This window comes from Schistocerca piceifrons, chromosome 5 (genome assembly GCF_021461385.2).
Source record: "Schistocerca piceifrons isolate TAMUIC-IGC-003096 chromosome 5, iqSchPice1.1, whole genome shotgun sequence".
Taxonomy (NCBI): domain Eukaryota; kingdom Metazoa; phylum Arthropoda; class Insecta; order Orthoptera; family Acrididae; genus Schistocerca; species Schistocerca piceifrons.
The window spans coordinates 714,541,945-714,563,987 of record NC_060142.1 but is presented as its reverse complement, the minus strand read 5'-3'; positions in this window follow the sequence as shown (position 1 = coordinate 714,563,987).

Sequence of the window (22,043 nt, the reverse complement as noted above, 5' to 3'; positions counted from 1 at the left end):
AATGTTTGGGAGTGAGGGATGCAGTAAAGAAGGATTAGTGGATCGGAAATGAGATTGTCGTATCCCAAAATAAAATCCTGTCGTTTCCATAGAAACGTTACTCGATTTAGATGGAAATGTCTTAGAACACATAGTACTCGTATTTCACAGCGACGGAATTTCCGTGTGAATTCGTCAATGTTTGATAGTGAGGGATGCACTAAAGAAGGATTAGTGGATCGGAAATGAGATTGTCGTATCCCAAAAGAAAATCCTGTCGTTTCCATAGAAACGTTACTCGATTTAGAAGGAAATGTCTTAGAACACATAGTACTCGTATTTCACAGCGACGAAATTTCCGTGTGAATTCGTCATTGTTTGGGAGTGAGGGATGCAGTAAATAAGGATTAGTGGATCGGAAATGAGATTGTCGTATCCCAAAAGAAAATCCTGTCGTTTCCATAGAAACGTTACTCGATTTAGAAGGAAATGTCTTAGAACACATAGTACTCGTATTTCACAGCGACGGAATTTCCGTGTGAATTCGTCAATGTTTGATAGTGAGGGATGCACTAAAGAGGGATTAGTGGATCGGAAATGAGATTGTCGTATCCCAAAAGAAAATCCTGTCGTTTCCATAGAAACGTTACTCGATTTAGAAGGAAATGTCTTAGAACACATAGTACTCGTATTTCACAGCGACGAAATTTCCGTGTGAATTCGTCATTGTTTGGGAGTGAGGGATGCAGTAAAGAAGGATTAGTGGATCGGAAATGAGATTGTCGTATCCCAAAAGAAAATCCTGTCGTTTCCATAGAAACGTTACTCGATTTAGAAGGAAATGTCTTAGAACACATAGTACTCGTATTTCACAGCGACGGAATTTCCGTGTGAATTCGTCAATGTTTGATAGTGAGGGATGCACTAAAGAAGGATTAGTGGATCGGAAATGAGATTGTCGTATCCCAAAAGAATATCCTGTCGTTTCCATAGAAACGTTACTCGATTTAGAAGGAAATGTCTTAGAACACATAGTACTCGTATTTCACAGCGACGGAATTTCCGTGTGAATTCGTCAATGTTTGATAGTGAGGGATGCAGTAAAGAAGGATTAGTGGATCGGAAATGAGATTGTCGTATCCCAAAAGAAAATCCTGTCGTTTCCATAGAAACGTTACTCGATTTAGAAGGAAATGTCTTAGAACACATAGTACACGTATTTCACAGCGACGGAATTTCCGTGTGAATTCGTCAATGTTTGATAGTGAGGGATGCACTAAAGAAGGATTAGTGGATCGGAAATGAGATTGTCGTATCCCAAAAGAATATCCTGTCGTTTCCATAGAAACGTTACTCGATTTAGAAGGAAATGTCTTAGAACACATAGTACTCGTACTTCATAGCGACGGAATTTCCGTGTGAATTCGTCAATGTTTGGGAGTGAGGGATGCACTAAAGAAGGATTAGTGGATCGGAAATGAGATTGTCGTATCCCAAAAGAAAATCCTGTCGTTTCCATAGAAACGTTACTCGATTTAGAAGGAAATGTCTTAGAACACATAGTACTCGTATTTCACTGCGACGGAATTTCCGTGTGAATTCGTCAATGTTTGGGAGTGAGGGATGCAGTAAAGACGGATTAGTGGATCGGAAATGAGATTGTCGTATCCCAAAAGAAAATCCTGTCGTTTCCATAGAAACGTTACTCGATTTAGAGGGAAATGTCTTAGAACACATAGTACTCGTATTTCACAGCGACGGAATTTCCGTGTGAATTCGTCAATGTTTGATAGTGAGGGATGCACTAAAGAACGATTAGTGGATCGGAAATGAGATTGTCGTATCCCAAAAGAATATCCTGTCGTTTCCATAGAAACGTTACTCGATTTAGAAGGAAATGTCTTAGAACACATAGTACTCGTACTTCATAGCGACGGAATTTCCGTGTGAATTCGTCAATGTTTGGGAGTGAGGGATGCACTAAAGAAGGATTAGTGGATCGGAAATGAGATTGTCGTATCCCAAAAGAAAATCCTGTCGTTTCCATAGAAACGTTACTCGATTTAGAAGGAAATGTCTTAGAACACATAGTACTCGTATTTCACTGCGACGGAATTTCCGTGTGAATTCGTCAATGTTTGGGAGTGAGGGATGCAGTAAAGAAGGATTAGTGGATCGGAAATGAGATTGTCGTATCCCAAAAGAAAATCCTGTCGTTTCCATAGAAACGTTACTCGATTTAGAAGGAAATGTCTTAGAACACATAGTACTCGTATTTCACAGCGACGGAATTTCCGTGTGAATTCGTCAATGTTTGATAGTGAGGGATGCAGTAAAGAAGGATTAGTGGATCGGAAATGAGATTGTCGTATCCCAAAAGAATATCCTGTCGTTTCCATAGAAACGTTACTCGATTCAGAAGGAAATGTCTTAGAACACATAGTACTCGTACTTCATAGCGACGGAATTCCCGTGTGAATTCGTCAGTTTTTGGGAGTGAGGGATGCAGTAAAGAAGGATTAGTGGATCGGAAATGTGATTGTCGTATAATAAAAGAAAATCCTGTCGTTTCCATAGAAACGTTACTCGATTTAGAAGGAAATGTCTTAGAACACATAGTACTCGTATTTCATAGCGACGGAATTCCCGTGTGAATTCGTCAATGTTTGGGAGTGAGGGATGCAGTAAAGAACGATTAGTGGATCGGAAATGCGATTGTCGTATCCCAAAAGAAAATCCTGTCGTTTCCATAGAAACGTTACTCGATTTAGAAGGAAGTGTCTTAGAACACATAGTACTCGTATTTCACTGCGACGGAATTTCCGTGTGAATTCGTCAATGTTTGGGAGTGAGGGATGCAGTAAAGAAGGATTAGTGGATCGGAAATGAGATTGTCGTATCCCAAAAGAAAATCCTGTCGTTTCCATAGAAACGCTACTCGATTTAGAAGGAAATGTCTTAGAACACATAGTACTCGTATTTCACAGCGACGGAATTTCCGTGTGAATTCGTCAATGTTTGATAGTGAGGGATGCAGTAAAGAAGGATTAGTGGATCGGAAATGAGATTGTCGTATCCCAAAAGAATATCCTGTCGTTTCCATAGAAACGTTACTCGATTCAGAAGGAAATGTCTTAGAACACATAGTACTCGTACTTCATAGGGACGGAATTTCCGTGTGAATTCGTCAGTGTTTGGGAGTGAGGGATGCAGTAAAGAAGGATTAGTGGATCGGAAATGTGATTGTCGTATAATAAAAGAAAATACTGTCGTTTCCATAGAAACGTTACTCGATTTAGAAGGAAATGTCTTAGAACACATAGTACTCGTATTTCACAGCGACGGAATTTCCGTGTGAATTCGTCAATGTTTGATAGTGAGGGATGCACTAAAGAAGGATTAGTGGATCGGAAATGAGATTGTCGTATCCCAAAAGAATATCCTGTCGTTTCCATAGAAACGTTACTCGGTTTAGAAGGAAATGTCTTAGAACACATAGTACTCGTACTTCATAGCGACGGAATTTCCGTGTGAATTCGTCAATGTTTGGGAGTGAGGGATGCAGTAAAGAAGGATTAGTGGATCGGAAATGAGATTGTCGTATCCCAATAGAAAATCCTGTCGTTTCCATAGAAAAGTTACTCGATTTTGAAGGAAATGTCTTAGAACACATAGTACTCGTATTTCACAGCGACGAAATTTCCGTGTGAATTCGTCAATGTTTGGGAGTGAGGGATGCAGTAAAGAAGGATTAGTGGATCGGAAATGAGATTGTCGTATCCCAATAGAAAATCCTGTCGTTTCCATAGAAACGTTACTCGATTTTGAAGGAAATGTCTTAGAACACATAGTACTCGTATTTCACTGCGACGGAATTTCCGTGTGAATTCGTCAATGTTTGGGAGTGAGGGATGCAGTAAAGAAGGATTAGTGGATCGGAAATGAGATTGTCGTATCCCAAAAGAATATCCTGTCGTTTCCATAGAAACGTTACTCGATTTAGAAGGAAATGTCTTAGAACACATAGTACTCGTACTTCATAGCGACGGAATTTCCGTTTGAATTCGTCAATGTTTGGGAGTGAGGGATGCAGTAAAGAAGGATTAGTGGATCGGAAATGAGATTGTCGTATCCCAAAAGAATATCCTGTCGTTTCCATAGAAACGTTACTCGATTTAGAAGGAAATGTCTTAGAACACATAGTACTCGTACTTCATAGCGACGGAATTTCCGTGTGAATTCGTCAATGTTTGGGAGTGAGGGATGCAGTAAAGAAGGATTAGTGGATCGGAAATGAGATTGTCGTATCCCAAAAGAATATCCTGTCGTTTCCATAGAAACGTTACTCGATTTAGAAGGAAATGTCTTAGAACACATAGTACTCGTACTTCATAGCGACGGAATTTCCGTGTGAATTCGTCAATGTTTGGGAGTGAGGGATGCACTAAAGAAGGATTAGTGGATCGGAAATGAGATTGTCGTATCCCAAAAGAATATCCTGTCGTTTCCATAGAAACGTTACTCGATTTAGAAGGAAATGTCTTAGAACACATAGTACTCGTATTTCACAGCGACGGAATTTCCGTGTGAATTCGTCAATGTTTGATAGTGAGGGATGCACTAAAGAAGGATTAGTGGAACGGAAATGAGATTGTCGTATCCCAAAAGAATATCCTGTCGTTTCCATAGAAACGTTACTCGATTTAGAAGGAAATGTCTTAGAACACATAGTACTCGTATTTCACTGCGACGGAATTTCCGTGTGAATTCGTCAATGTTTGATAGTGAGGGATGCACTAAAGAAGGATTAGTGGATCGGAAATGAGATTGTCGTATCCCAAAAGAATATCCTGTCGTTTCCATAGAAACGTTACTCGATTTAGAAGGAAATGTCTTAGAACACATAGTACTCGTACTTCATAGCGACGGAATTTCCGTGTGAATTCGTCAATGTTTGGGAGTGAGGGATGCAGTAAAGAAGGATTAGTGGATCGGAAATGAGATTGTCGTATCCCAAAAGAATATCCTGTCGTTTCCATAGAAACGTTACTCGATTTAGAATTAAATGTCTTAGAACACATAGTACTCGTACTTCATAGCGACGGAATTTCCGTGTGAATTCGTCAATGTTTGGGAGTGAGGGATGCAGTAAAGAAGGATTAGTGGATCGGAAATGAGATTGTCGTATCCCAAAAGAATATCCTGTCGTTTCCATAGAAACGTTACTCGATTTAGAAGGAAATGTCTTAGAACACATAGTACTCGTACTTCATAGCGACGGAATTTCCGTGTGAATTCGTCAATGTTTGGGAGTGAGGGATGCAGTAAAGAAGGATTAGTGGATCGGAAATGAGATTGTCGTATCCCAAAAGAATATCCTGTCGTTTCCATAGAAACGTTACTCGATTTAGAAGGAAATGTCTTAGAACACATAGTACTCGTACTTCATAGCGACGGAATTTCCGTGTGAATTCGTCAATGTTTGGGAGTGAGGGATGCAGTAAAGAAGGATTAGTGGATCGGAAATGAGATTGTCGTATCCCAAAAGAATATCCTGTCGTTTCCATAGAAACGTTACTCGATTTAGAAGGAAATGTCTTAGAACACATAGTACTCGTATTTCACTGCGACGGAATTTCCGTGTGAATTCGTCAATGTTTGGGAGTGAGGGATGCAGTAAAGAAGGATTAGTGGATCGGAAATGAGATTGTCGTATCCCAATAGAATATCCTGTCGTTTCCATAGAAACGTTACTCGATTTAGAAGGAAATGTCTTAGAACACATAGTACTCGTATTTCACTGCGACGGAATTTCCGTGTGAATTCGTCAATGTTTGGGAGTGAGGGATGCAGTAAAGAAGGATTAGTGGATCGGAAATGAGATTGTCGTATCCCAAAAGAATATCCTGTCGTTTCCATAGAAACGTTACTCGATTTAGAAGGAAATGTCTTAGAACACATAGTACTCGTACTTCATAGCGACGGAATTTCCGTGTGAATTCGTCAATGTTTGGGAGTGAGGGATGCAGTAAAGAAGGATTAGTGGATCGGAAATGAGATTGTCGTATCCCAAAAGAATATCCTGTCGTTTCCATAGAAACGTTACTCGATTTTGAAGGATATGTCTTAGAACACATAGTACTCGTATTTCACTGCGACGGAATTTCCGTGTGAATTCGTCAATGTTTGGGAGTGAGGGATGCAGTAAAGAAGGATTAGTGGATCGGAAATGAGATTGTCGTATCCCAAAAGAATATCCTGTCGTTTCCATAGAAACGTTACTCGATTTAGAAGGAAATGTCTTAGAACACATAGTACTCGTACTTCATAGCGACGGAATTTCCGTGTGAATTCGTCAATGTTTGGGAGTGAGGGATGCAGTAAAGAAGGATTAGTGGATCGGAAATGAGATTGTCGTATCCCAAAAGAATATCCTGTCGTTTCCATAGAAACGTTACTCGATTTAGAAGGAAATGTCTTAGAACACATAGTACTCGTACTTCATAGCGACGGAATTTCCGTGTGAATTCGTCAATGTTTGGGAGTGAGGGATGCAGTAAAGAAGGATTAGTGGATCGGAAATGAGATTGTCGTATCCCAAAAGAATATCCTGTCGTTTCCATAGAAACGTTACTCGATTTAGAAGGAAATGTCTTAGAACACATAGTACTCGTATTTCACTGCGACGGAATTTCCGTGTGAATTCGTCAATGTTTGGGAGTGAGGGATGCAGTAAAGAAGGATTAGTGGATCGGAAATGAGATTGTCGTATCCCAATAGAAAATCCTGTCGTTTCCATAGAAACGTTACTCGATTTAGAAGGAAATGTCTTAGAACACATAGTACTCGTACTTCATAGCGACGGAATTTCCGTGTGAATTCGTCAATGTTTGGGAGTGAGGGATGCAGTAAAGAAGGATTAGTGGATCGGAAATGAGATTGTCGTATCCCAAAAGAATATCCTGTCGTTTCCATAGAAACGTTACTCGATTTAGAAGGAAATGTCTTAGAACACATAGTACTCGTATTTCACTGCGACGGAATTTCCGTGTGAATTCGTCAATGTTTGGGAGTGAGGGATGCAGTAAAGAAGGATTACTGGATCGGAAATGAGATTGTCGTGTCCCAAAAGAATATCCTGTCGTTTCCATAGAAACGTTACTCGATTTAGAAGGAAATGTCTTAGAACACATAGTACTCGTATTTCACTGCGACGGAATTTCCGTGTGAATTCGTCAATGTTTGATAGTGAGGGATGCACTAAAGAAGGATTAGTGGATCGGAAATGAGATTGTCGTATCCCAAAAGAATATCCTGTCGTTTCCATAGAAACGTTACTCGATTTAGAAGGAAATGTCTTAGAACACATAGTACTCGTACTTCATAGCGACGGAATTTCCGTGTGAATTCGTCAATGTTTGGGAGTGAGGGATGCAGTAAAGAAGGATTAGTGGATCGGAAATGAGATTGTCGTATCCCAAAAGAATATCCTGTCGTTTCCATAGAAACGTTACTCGATTTAGAATTAAATGTCTTAGAACACATAGTACTCGTACTTCATAGCGACGGAATTTCCGTGTGAATTCGTCAATGTTTGGGAGTGAGGGATGCAGTAAAGAAGGATTAGTGGATCGGAAATGAGATTGTCGTATCCCAAAAGAATATCCTGTCGTTTCCATAGAAACGTTACTCGATTTAGAAGGAAATGTCTTAGAACACATAGTACTCGTACTTCATAGCGACGGAATTTCCGTGTGAATTCGTCAATGTTTGGGAGTGAGGGATGCAGTAAAGAACGATTAGTGGATCGGAAATGAGATTGTCGTATCCCAAAAGAATATCCTGTCGTTTCCATAGAAACGTTACTCGATTTAGAAGGAAATGTCTTAGAACACATAGTACTCGTACTTCATAGCGACGGAATTTCCGTGTGAATTCGTCAATGTTTGGGAGTGAGGGATGCAGTAAAGAAGGATTAGTGGATCGGAAATGAGATTGTCGTATCCCAAAAGAATATCCTGTCGTTTCCATAGAAACGTTACTCGATTTAGAAGGAAATGTCTTAGAACACATAGTACTCGTATTTCACTGCGACGGAATTTCCGTGTGAATTCGTCAATGTTTGGGAGTGAGGGATGCAGTAAAGAAGGATTAGTGGATCGGAAATGAGATTGTCGTATCCCAATAGAAAATCCTGTCGTTTCCATAGAAACGTTACTCGATTTAGAAGGAAATGTCTTAGAACACATAGTACTCGTATTTCACTGCGACGGAATTTCCGTGTGAATTCGTCAATGTTTGGGAGTGAGGGATGCAGTAAAGAAGGATTAGTGGATCGGAAATGAGATTGTCGTATCCCAAAAGAATATCCTGTCGTTTCCATAGAAACGTTACTCGATTTAGAAGGAAATGTCTTAGAACACATAGTACTCGTACTTCATAGCGACGGAATTTCCGTGTGAATTCGTCAATGTTTGGGAGTGAGGGATGCAGTAAAGAAGGATTAGTGGATCGGAAATGAGATTGTCGTATCCCAAAAGAATATCCTGTCGTTTCCATAGAAACGTTACTCGATTTTGAAGGATATGTCTTAGAACACATAGTACTCGTATTTCACTGCGACGGAATTTCCGTGTGAATTCGTCAATGTTTGGGAGTGAGGGATGCAGTAAAGAAGGATTAGTGGATCGGAAATGAGATTGTCGTATCCCAAAAGAATATCCTGTCGTTTCCATAGAAACGTTACTCGATTTAGAAGGAAATGTCTTAGAACACATAGTACTCGTACTTCATAGCGACGGAATTTCCGTGTGAATTCGTCAATGTTTGGGAGTGAGGGATGCAGTAAAGAAGGATTAGTGGATCGGAAATGAGATTGTCGTATCCCAAAAGAATATCCTGTCGTTTCCATAGAAACGTTACTCGATTTAGAAGGAAATGTCTTAGAACACATAGTACTCGTACTTCATAGCGACGGAATTTCCGTGTGAATTCGTCAATGTTTGGGAGTGAGGGATGCAGTAAAGAAGGATTAGTGGATCGGAAATGAGATTGTCGTATCCCAAAAGAATATCCTGTCGTTTCCATAGAAACGTTACTCGATTTAGAAGGAAATGTCTTAGAACACATAGTACTCGTATTTCACTGCGACGGAATTTCCGTGTGAATTCGTCAATGTTTGGGAGTGAGGGATGCAGTAAAGAAGGATTAGTGGATCGGAAATGAGATTGTCGTATCCCAATAGAAAATCCTGTCGTTTCCATAGAAACGTTACTCGATTTAGAAGGAAATGTCTTAGAACACATAGTACTCGTACTTCATAGCGACGGAATTTCCGTGTGAATTCGTCAATGTTTGGGAGTGAGGGATGCAGTAAAGAAGGATTAGTGGATCGGAAATGAGATTGTCGTATCCCAAAAGAATATCCTGTCGTTTCCATAGAAACGTTACTCGATTTAGAAGGAAATGTCTTAGAACACATAGTACTCGTATTTCACTGCGACGGAATTTCCGTGTGAATTCGTCAATGTTTGGGAGTGAGGGATGCAGTAAAGAAGGATTAGTGGATCGGAAATGAGATTGTCGTATCCCAAAAGAATATCCTGTCGTTTCCATAGAAACGTTACTCGATTTAGAAGGAAATGTCTTAGAACACATAGTACTCGTACTTCATAGCGACGGAATTTCCGTGTGAATTCGTCAATGTTTGGGAGTGAGGGATGCAGTAAAGAAGGATTAGTGGATCGGAAATGAGATTGTCGTATCCCAAAAGAATATCCTGTCGTTTCCATAGAAACGTTACTCGATTTAGAAGGAAATGTCTTAGAACACATAGTACTCGTACTTCATAGCGACGGAATTTCCGTGTGAATTCGTCAATGTTTGGGAGTGAGGGATGCAGTAAAGAAGGATTAGTGGATCGGAAATGAGATTGTCGTATCCCAAAAGAATATCCTGTCGTTTCCATAGAAACGTTACTCGATTTAGAAGGAAATGTCTTAGAACACATAGTACTCGTATTTCACTGCGACGGAATTTCCGTGTGAATTCGTCAATGTTTGGGAGTGAGGGATGCAGTAAAAAAGGATTAGTGGATCGGAAATGAGATTGTCGTATCCCAATAGAAAATCCTGTCGTTTCCATAGAAACGTTACTCGATTTAGAAGGAAATGTCTTAGAACACATAGTACTCGTACTTCATAGCGACGGAATTTCCGTGTGAATTCGTCAATGTTTGGGAGTGAGGGATGCAGTAAAGAAGGATTAGTGGATCGGAAATGAGATTGTCGTATCCCAAAAGAATATCCTGTCGTTTCCATAGAAACGTTACTCGATTTAGAAGGAAATGTCTTAGAACACATAGTACTCGTATTTCACTGCGACGGAATTTCCGTGTGAATTCGTCAATGTTTGGGAGTGAGGGATGCAGTAAAGAAGGATTAGTGGATCGGAAATGAGATTGTCGTATCCCAAAAGAATATCCTGTCGTTTCCATAGAAACGTTACTCGATTTAGAAGGAAATGTCTTAGAACACATAGTACTCGTACTTCATAGCGACGGAATTTCCGTGTGAATTCGTCAATGTTTGGGAGTGAGGGATGCAGTAAAGAAGGATTAGTGGATCGGAAATGAGATTGTCGTATCCCAAAAGAATATCCTGTCGTTTCCATAGAAACGTTACTCGATTTAGAAGGAAATGTCTTAGAACACATAGTACTCGTATTTCACTGCGACGGAATTTCCGTGTGAATTCGTCAATGTTTGGGAGTGAGGGATGCAGTAAAGAAGGATTAGTGGATCGGAAATGAGATTGTCGTATCCCAAAAGAATATCCTGTCGTTTCCATAGAAACGTTACTCGATTTAGAAGGAAATGTCTTAGAACACATAGTACTCGTACTTCATAGCGACGGAATTTCCGTGTGAATTCGTCAATGTTTGGGAGTGAGGGATGCAGTAAAGAAGGATTAGTGGATCGGAAATGAGATTGTCGTATCCCAAAAGAATATCCTGTCGTTTCCATAGAAACGTTACTCGATTTAGAAGGAAATGTCTTAGAACACATAGTACTCGTACTTCATAGCGACGGAATTTCCGTGTGAATTCGTCAATGTTTGGGAGTGAGGGATGCAGTAAAGAAGGATTAGTGGATCGGAAATGAGATTGTCGTATCCCAAAAGAATATCCTGTCGTTTCCATAGAAACGTTACTCGATTTAGAAGGAAATGTCTTAGAACACATAGTACTCGTATTTCACTGCGACGGAATTTCCGTGTGAATTCGTCAATGTTTGGGAGTGAGGGATGCAGTAAAGAAGGATTAGTGGATCGGAAATGAGATTGTCGTATCCCAATAGAAAATCGTGTCGTTTCCATAGAAACGTTACTCGATTTAGAAGGAAATGTCTTAGAACACATAGTACTCGTATTTCACTGCGACGGAATTTCCGTGTGAATTCGTCAATGTTTGGGAGTGAGGGATGCAGTAAAGAAGGATTAGTGGATCGGAAATGAGATTGTCGTATCCCAAAAGAATATCCTGTCGTTTCCATAGAAACGTTACTCGATTTAGAAGGAAATGTCTTAGAACACATAGTACTCGTACTTCATAGCGACGGAATTTCCGTGTGAATTCGTCAATGTTTGGGAGTGAGGGATGCAGTAAAGAAGGATTAGTGGATCGGAAATGAGATTGTCGTATCCCAAAAGAATATCCTGTCGTTTCCATAGAAACGTTACTCGATTTAGAAGGAAATGTCTTAGAACACATAGTACTCGTATTTCACAGCGACGGAATTTCCGTGTGAATTCGTCAATGTTTGATAGTGAGGGATGCACTAAAGAAGGATTAGTGGAACGGAAATGAGATTGTCGTATCCCAAAAGAATATCCTGTCGTTTCCATAGAAACGTTACTCGATTTAGAAGGAAATGTCTTAGAACACATAGTACTCGTATTTCACTGCGACGGAATTTCCGTGTGAATTCGTCAATGTTTGATAGTGAGGGATGCACTAAAGAAGGATTAGTGGATCGGAAATGAGATTGTCGTATCCCAAAAGAATATCCTGTCGTTTCCATAGAAACGTTACTCGATTTAGAAGGAAATGTCTTAGAACACATAGTACTCGTACTTCATAGCGACGGAATTTCCGTGTGAATTCGTCAATGTTTGGGAGTGAGGGATGCAGTAAAGAAGGATTAGTGGATCGGAAATGAGATTGTCGTATCCCAAAAGAATATCCTGTCGTTTCCATAGAAACGTTACTCGATTTAGAAGGAAATGTCTTAGAACACATAGTACTCGTATTTCACTGCGACGGAATTTCCGTGTGAATTCGTCAATGTTTGGGAGTGAGGGATGCAGTAAAGAAGGATTAGTGGATCGGAAATGAGATTGTCGTATCCCAATAGAAAATCCTGTCGTTTCCATAGAAACGTTACTCGATTTAGAAGGAAATGTCTTAGAACACATAGTACTCGTACTTCATAGCGACGGAATTTCCGTGTGAATTCGTCAATGTTTGGGAGTGAGGGATGCAGTAAAGAAGGATTAGTGGATCGGAAATGAGATTGTCGTATCCCAAAAGAATATCCTGTCGTTTCCATAGAAACGTTACTCGATTTAGAAGGAAATGTCTTAGAACACATAGTACTCGTATTTCACTGCGACGGAATTTCCGTGTGAATTCGTCAATGTTTGAGAGTGAGGGATGCAGTAAAGAAGGATTAGTGGATCGGAAATGAGATTGTCGTATCCCAAAAGAATATCCTGTCGTTTCCATAGAAACGTTACTCGATTTAGAAGGAAATGTCTTAGAACACATAGTACTCGTACTTCATAGCGACGGAATTTCCGTGTGAATTCGTCAATGTTTGGGAGTGAGGGATGCAGTAAAGAAGGATTAGTGGATCGGAAATGAGATTGTCGTATCCCAAAAGAATATCCTGTCGTTTCCATAGAAACGTTACTCGATTTAGAAGGAAATGTCTTAGAACACATAGTACTCGTATTTCACTGCGACGGAATTTCCGTGTGAATTCGTCAATGTTTGGGAGTGAGGGATGCAGTAAAGAAGGATTAGTGGATCGGAAATGAGATTGTCGTATCCCAAAAGAATATCCTGTCGTTTCCATAGAAACGTTACTCGATTTAGAAGGAAATGTCTTAGAACACATAGTACTCGTACTTCATAGCGACGGAATTTCCGTGTGAATTCGTCAATGTTTGGGAGTGAGGGATGCAGTAAAGAAGGATTAGTGGATCGGAAATGAGATTGTCGTATCCCAAAAGAATATCCTGTCGTTTCCATAGAAACGTTACTCGATTTAGAAGGAAATGTCTTAGAACACATAGTACTCGTACTTCATAGCGACGGAATTTCCGTGTGAATTCGTCAATGTTTGGGAGTGAGGGATGCAGTAAAGAAGGATTAGTGGATCGGAAATGAGATTGTCGTATCCCAAAAGAATATCCTGTCGTTTCCATAGAAACGTTACTCGATTTAGAAGGAAATGTCTTAGAACACATAGTACTCGTATTTCACTGCGACGGAATTTCCGTGTGAATTCGTCAATGTTTGGGAGTGAGGGATGCAGTAAAGAAGGATTAGTGGATCGGAAATGAGATTGTCGTATCCCAATAGAAAATCCTGTCGTTTCCATAGAAACGTTACTCGATTTAGAAGGAAATGTCTTAGAACACATAGTACTCGTACTTCATAGCGACGGAATTTCCGTGTGAATTCGTCAATGTTTGGGAGTGAGGGATTCAGTAAAGAAGGATTAGTGGATCGGAAATGAGATTGTCGTATCCCAAAAGAATATCCTGTCGTTTCCATAGAAACGTTACTCGATTTAGAAGGAAATGTCTTAGAACACATAGTACTCGTATTTCACTGCGACGGAATTTCCGTGTGAATTCGTCAATGTTTGGGAGTGAGGGATGCAGTAAAGAAGGATTAGTGGATCGGAAATGAGATTGTCGTATCCCAAAAGAATATCCTGTCGTTTCCATAGAAACGTTACTCGATTTAGAAGGAAATGTCTTAGAACACATAGTACTCGTACTTCATAGCGACGGAATTTCCGTGTGAATTCGTCAATGTTTGGGAGTGAGGGATGCAGTAAAGAAGGATTAGTGGATCGGAAATGAGATTGTCGTATCCCAAAAGAATATCCTGTCGTTTCCATAGAAACGTTACTCGATTTAGAAGGAAATGTCTTAGAACACATAGTACTCGTATTTCACTGCGACGGAATTTCCGTGTGAATTCGTCAATGTTTGGGAGTGAGGGATGCAGTAAAGAAGGATTAGTGGATCGGAAATGAGATTGTCGTATCCCAAAAGAATATCCTGTCGTTTCCATAGAAACGTTACTCGATTTAGAAGGAAATGTCTTAGAACACATAGTACTCGTACTTCATAGCGACGGAATTTCCGTGTGAATTCGTCAATGTTTGGGAGTGAGGGATGCAGTAAAGAAGGATTAGTGGATCGGAAATGAGATTGTCGTATCCCAAAAGAATATCCTGTCGTTTCCATAGAAACGTTACTCGATTTAGAAGGAAATGTCTTAGAACACATAGTACTCGTATTTCACTGCGACGGAATTTCCGTGTGAATTCGTCAATGTTTGGGAGTGAGGGATGCAGTAAAGAAGGATTAGTGGATCGGAAATGAGATTGTCGTATCCCAATAGAAAATCCTGTCGTTTCCATAGAAACGTTACTCGATTTAGAAGGAAATGTCTTAGAACACATAGTACTCGTATTTCACTGCGACGGTATTTCCGTGTGAATTCGTCAATGTTTGGGAGTGAGGGATGCAGTAAAGAAGGATTAGTGGATCGGAAATGAGATTGTCGTATCCCAATAGAAAATCCTGTCGTTTCCATAGAAACGTTACTCGATTTTGAAGGAAATGTCTTAGAACACATAGTACTCGTATTTCACAGCGACGAAATTTCCGTGTGAATTCGTCAATGTTTGGGAGTGAGGGATGCAGTAAAGAAGGATTAGTGGATCGGAAATGAGATTGTCGTATCCCAATAGAAAATCCTGTCGTTTCCATAGAAACGTTACTCGATTTTGAAGGAAATGTCTTAGAACACATAGTACTCGTATTTCACTGCGACCGAATTTCCGTGTGAATTCGTCAATGTTTGGGAGTGAGGGATGCAGTAAAGAAGGATTAGTGGATCGGAAATGAGATTGTCGTATCCCAAAAGAATATCCTGTCGTTTCCATAGAAACGTTACTCGATTTAGAAGGAAATGTCTTAGAACACATAGTATTCGTATTTCACAGCGACGAAATTTCCGTGTGAATTCGTCAATGTTTGGGAGTGAGGGATGCAGTAAAGAAGGATTAGTGGATCGGAAATGAGATTGTCGTATCCCAATAGAAAATCCTGTCGTTTCCATAGAAACGTTACTCGATTTTGAAGGAAATGTCTTAGAACACATAGTACTCGTATTTCACTGCGACGGAATTTCCGTGTGAATTCGTCAATGTTTGGGAGTGAGGGATGCAGTAAAGAAGGATTAGTGGATCGGAAATGAGATTGTCGTATCCCAAAAGAATATCCTGTCGTTTCCATAGAAACGTTACTCGATTTAAAAGGAAATGTCTTAGAACACATAGTACTCGTACTTCATAGCGACGGAATTTCCGTGTGAATTCGTCAATGTTTGGGAGTGAGGGATGCAGTAAAGAAGGATTAGTGGATCGGAAATGAGATTGTCGTATCCCAAAAGAATATCCTGTCGTTTCCATAGAAACGTTACTAGATTTAGAAGGAAATGTCTTAGAACACATAGTACTCGTACTTCATAGCGACGGAATTTCCGTGTGAATTCGTCAATGTTTGGGAGTGAGGGATGCAGTAAAGAAGGATTAGTGGATCGGAAATGAGATTGTCGTATCCCAAAAGAATATCCTGTCGTTTCCATAGAAACGTTACTCGATTTAGAAGGAAATGTCTTAGAACACATAGTACTCGTACTTCATAGCGACGGAATTTCCGTGTGAATTCGTCAATGTTTGGGAGTGAGGGATGCAGTAAAGAAGGATTAGTGGATCGGAAATGAGATTGTCGTATCCCAAAAGAATATCCTGTCGTTTCCATAGAAACGTTACTCGATTTAGAAGGAAATGTCTTAGAACACATAGTACTCGTATTTCACAGCAACGGAATTTCCGTGTGAATTCGTCAATGTTTGATAGTGAGGGATGCACTAAAGAAGGATTAGTGGATCGGAAATGAGATTGTCGTATCCCAAAAGAATATCCTGTCGTTTCCATAGAAACGTTACTCGATTTAGAAGGAAATGTCGTAGAACACATAGTACTCGTATTTCACTGCGACGGAATTTCCGTGTGAATTCGTCAATGTTTGGGAGTGAGGGATGCAGTAAAGAAGGATTAGTGGATCGGAAATGAGATTGTCGTATCCCAAAAGAATATCCTGTCGTTTCCATAGAAACGTTACTCGATTTAGAAGGAAATGTCTTAGAACACATAGTACTCGTACTTCATAGCGACGGAATTTCCGTGTGAATTCGTCAATGTTTTGGAGTGAGGGATGCAGTAAAGAAGGATTAGTGGATCGGAAATGAGATTGTCGTATCCCAAAAGAATATCCTGTCGTTTCCATAGAAACGTTACTCGATTTAGAAGGAAATGTCTTAGAACACATAGTACTCGTATTTCACAGCGACGGAATTTCCGTGTGAATTCGTCAATGTTTGATAGTGAGGGATGCACTAAAGAAGGATTAGTGGATCGGAAATGAGATTGTCGTATCCCAAAAGAATATCCTGTCGTTTCCATAGAAACGTTACTCGATTTAGAAGGAAATGTCTTAGAACACATAGTACTCGTACTTCATAGCGACGGAATTTCCGTGAGAATTCGTCAATGTTTGGGAGTGAGGGATGCAGTAAAGAAGGATTAGTGGATCGGAAATGAGATTGTCGTATCCCAATAGAAAATCCTGTCGTTTCCATAGAAAAGTTACTCGATTTTGAAGGAAATGTCTTAGAACACATAGTACTCGTATTTCACAGCGACGAAATTTCCGTGTGAATTCGTCAATGTTTGGGAGTGAGGGATGCAGTAAAGAAGGATTAGTGGATCGGAAATGAGATTGTCGTATCCCAATAGAAAATCCTGTCGTTTCCATAGAAACGTTACTCGATTTAGAAGGAAATGTCTTAGAACACATAGTACTCGTATTTCACTGCGACGGAATTTCCGTGTGAATTCGTCAATGTTTGGGAGTGAGGGATGCAGTAAAGAAGGATTAGTGGATCGGAAATGAGATTGTCGTATCCCAAAAGAATATCCTGTCGTTTCCATAGAAACGTTACTCGATTTAGAAGGAAATGTCTTAGAACACATAGTACTCGTACTTCATAGCGACGGAATTTCCGTGTGAATTCGTCAATGTTTGGGAGTGAGGGATGCAGTAAAGAAGGATTAGTGGATCGGAAATGAGATTGTCGTATCCCAAAAGAATATCCTGTCGTTTCCATAGAAACGTTACTCGATTTAGAAGGAAATGTCTTAGAACACATAGTACTCGTACTTCATAGCGACGGAATTTCCGTGTGAATTCGTCAATGTTTGGGAGTGAGGGATGCAGTAAAGAAGGATTAGTGGATCGGAAATGAGATTGTCGTATCCCAAAAGAATATCCTGTCGTTTCCATAGAAACGTTACTCGATTTAGAAGGAAATGTCTTAGAACACATAGTACTCCTACTTCATAGCGACGGAATTTCCGTGTGAATTCGTCAATGTTTGGGAGTGAGGGATGCAGTAAAGAAGGATTAGTGGATCGGAAATGAGATTGTCGTATCCCAAAAGAATATCCTGTCGTTTCCATAGAAACGTTACTCGATTTAGAAGGAAATGTCTTAGAACACATAGTACTCGTATTTCACAGCAACGGAATTTCCGTGTGAATTCGTCAATGTTTGATAGTGAGGGATGCACTAAAGAAGGATTAGTGGATCGGAAATGAGATTGTCGTATCCCAAAAGAATATCCTGTCGTTTCCATAGAAACGTTACTCGATTTAGAAGGAAATGTCGTAGAACACATAGTACTCGTATTTCACTGCGACGGAATTTCCGTGTGAATTCGTCAATGTTTGGGAGTGAGGGATGCAGTAAAGAAGGATTAGTGGATCGGAAATGAGATTGTCGTATCCCAAAAGAATATCCTGTCGTTTCCATAGAAACGTTACTCGATTTAGAAGGAAATGTCTTAGAACACATAGTACTCGTATTTCATAGCGACGGAATTTCCGTGTGAATTCGTCAATGTTTGGGAGTGAGGGATGCAGTAAAGAAGGATTAGTGGATCGGAAATGAGATTGTCGTATCCCAAAAGAATATCCTGTCGTTTCCATAGAAACGTTACTCGATTTAGAAGGAAATGTCTTAGAACACATAGTACTCGTATTTCACAGCGACGGAATTTCCGTGTGAATTCGTCAATGTTTGATAGTGAGGGATGCACTAAAGAAGGATTAGTGGATCGGAAATGAGATTGTCGTATCCCAAAAGAATATCCTGTCGTTTCCATAGAAACGTTACTCGATTTAGAAGGAAATGTCTTAGAACACATAGTACTCGTACTTCATAGCGACGGAATTTCCGTGAGAATTCGTCAATGTTTGGGAGTGAGGGATGCAGTAAAGAAGGATTAGTGGATCGGAAATGAGATTGTCGTATCCCAATAGAAAATCCTGTCGTTTCCATAGAAAAGTTACTCGATTTTGAAGGAAATGTCTTAGAACACATAGTACTCGTATTTCACAGCGACGAAATTTCCGTGTGAATTCGTCAATGTTTGGGAGTGAGGGATGCAGTAAAGAAGGATTAGTGGATCGGAAATGAGATTGTCGTATCCCAATAGAAAATCCTGTCGTTTCCATAGAAACGTTACTCGATTTAGAAGGAAATGTCTTAGAACACATAGTACTCGTATTTCACTGCGACGGAATTTCCGTGTGAATTCGTCAATGTTTGGGAGTGAGGGATGCAGTAAAGAAGGATTAGTGGATCGGAAATGAGATTGTCGTATCCCAAAAGAATATCCTGTCGTTTCCATAGAAACGTTACTCGATTTAGAAGGAAATGTCTTAGAACACATAGTACTCGTACTTCATAGCGACGGAATTTCCGTGTGAATTCGTCAATGTTTGGGAGTGAGGGATGCAGTAAAGAAGGATTAGTGGATCGGAAATGAGATTGTCGTATCCCAAAAGAAAATCCTGTCGTTTCCATAGAAACGTTACTCGATTTTGAAGGAAATGTCTTAGAACACATAGTACTCGTATTTCACAGCGACGGAATTTCCGTGTGAATTCGTCAATGTTTGATAGTGAGGGATACACTAAAGAAGGATTAGTGGATCGGAAATGAGATTGTCGTATCCCAAAAGAATATCCTGTCGTTTCCATAGAAACGTTACTCGATTTAGAAGGAAATGTCTTAGAACACATAGTACTCGTACTTCATAGCGACGGAATTTCCGTGTGAATTCGTCAATGTTTGGGAGTGAGGGATGCAGTAAAGAAGGATTAGTGGATCGGAAATGAGATTGTCGTATCCCAATAGAAAATCCTGTCGTTTCCATAGAAAAGTTACTCGATTTTGAAGGAAATGTCTTAGAACACATAGTACTCGTATTTCACAGCGACGAAATTTCCGTGTGAATTCGTCAATGTTTGGGAGTGAGGGATGCAGTAAAGAAGGATTAGTGGATCGGAAATGAGATTGTCGTATCCCAATAGAAAATCCTGTCGTTTCCATAGAAAAGTTACTCGATTTTGAAGGAAATGTCTTAGAACACATAGTACTCGTATTTCACAGCGACGGAATTTCCGTGTGAATTCGTCACTGTTTGGGAGTGAGGGATGCAGTAAAGAAGGATTAGTGGATCGGAAATGAGATTGTCGTATCCCAAAAGAAAATCCTGTCGTTTCCATAGAAACGTTACTCGATTTAGAAGGAAATGTCTTAGAACACATAGTACTCGTATTTCACTGCGACGGAATTTCCGTGTGAATTCGTCAATGTTTGGGAGTGAGGGATGCAGTAAAGAAGGATTAGTGGATCGGAAATGAGATTGTCGTATCCCAAAAGAAAATCCTGTCGTTTCCATAGAAACGTTACTCGATTTAGAAGGAAATGTCTTAGAACACATAGTACTCGTATTTCACAGCGACGGAATTTCCGTGTGAATTCGTCAATGTTTGATAGTGAGGGATGCAGTAAAGAAGGATTAGTGGATCGGAAATGAGATTGTCGTATCCCAAAAGAATATCCTGTCGTTTCCATAGAAACGTTACTCGATTCAGAAGGAAATGTCTTAGAACACATAGTACTCGTACTTCATAGCGACGGAATTTCCGTGTGAATTCGTCAGTGTTTGGGAGTGAGGGATGCAGTAAAGAAGGATTAGTGGATCGGAAATGTGATTGTCGCATAATAAAAGAAAATCCTGTCGTTTCCATAGAAACGTTACTCGATTTAGAAGGAAATGTCTTAGAACACATAGTACTCGTATTTCATAGCGACGGAATTTCCGTGTGAATTCGTCAATGTTTGGGAGTGAGGGATGCAGTAAAGAACGATTAGTGGATCGGAAATGCGATTGTCGTATCCCAAAAGAAAATCCTGTCGTTTCCATAGAAACGTTACTCAATTTAGAAGGAAATGTCTTAGAACACATAGTACACGTATTTCATAGCGACGGAATTTCCGTGTGATTTCGTCAATGTTTGGGAGTGAGGGATGCAGTAAAGAAGGATTAGTGGATCGGAAATGTGATTGTCGTATCCCAAAAGGAAATCCTGTCGTTTCCATAGAAGCGTTACTCGATTTAGAAGGAAATGTCTTAGAACACATAGTACTCGTATTTCACAGCGACGGAATTTCCGTGTGAATTCGTCAGTGTTTGGGAGTGAGGGATGCAGTAAAGAAGGATTAGTGGATCGGAAATGAGATTGTCGTATCCCAATAGAAAATCCTGTCGTTTCCATAGAAACGTTACTCGATTTAGAAGGAAATGTCTTAGAACACATAGTACTCGTATTTCACAGTGACGGAATTTCCGTGTGAATTCGTCAGTGTTTGGGAGTGAGGGATGCAGTAAAGAAGGATTAGTGGATCGGAAATGAGATTGTCGTATCCCAAAAGAAAATCCTGTCGTTTCCATAGAAACGTTACTCGATTTAGAAGGAAATGTCTTAGAACACATAGTACTCGTATTTCACAGCGACGGACTTTCCGTGTGAATTCGTCAATGTTTGGGAGTGAGGGATGCAGTAAAGAAGGATTAGTGGATCGGAAATGAGATTTTCGTATCCCAAAAGAAAATCCTGTCGTTTCCATAGAAACGTTACTCGATTTAGAAGGAAATGTCTTAGAACACATAGTACTCGTATTTCACATCGACGGAATTTCCGTGTGAATTCGTCAATGTTTGGGAGTGAGGGATGCAGTAAAGAAGGATTAGTGGATCGGAAATGAGATTGTCGTATCCCAAAAGAAAATCCTGTCGTTTCCATAGAAACGTTACTCGATTTAGAAGGAAATGTCTTAGAACACATAGTACTCGTATTTCACAGAGACGGAATTTCCGTGTGAATTCGTCAATGTTTGGGAGTGAGGGATGCAGTAAAGAAGGATTAGTGGATCGGAAATGTGACTGTCGTATCCCAAAAGAAAATCCTGTCGTTTCCATAGAAACGTTACTCGATTTAGTAGGAAATGTCTTAGAACACATAGTACTCGTATTTCACAGCGACGGAATTTCCGTGTGAATTCGTCAATGTTTGGGAGTGAGGGATGCAGTAAAGAAGGATTAGTGGATCGGAAATGTGATTGTCGTATCCCAAAAGAAAATCCTGTCGTTTCCATAGAAACGTTACTCGATTTAGAAGGAAATGTCTTAGAACACATAGTACTCGTATTTCACAGCGACGGAATTTCCGTGTGAATTCGTCAGTGTATGGGAGTGAGGGATGCAGTAAAGAAGGATTAGTGGAT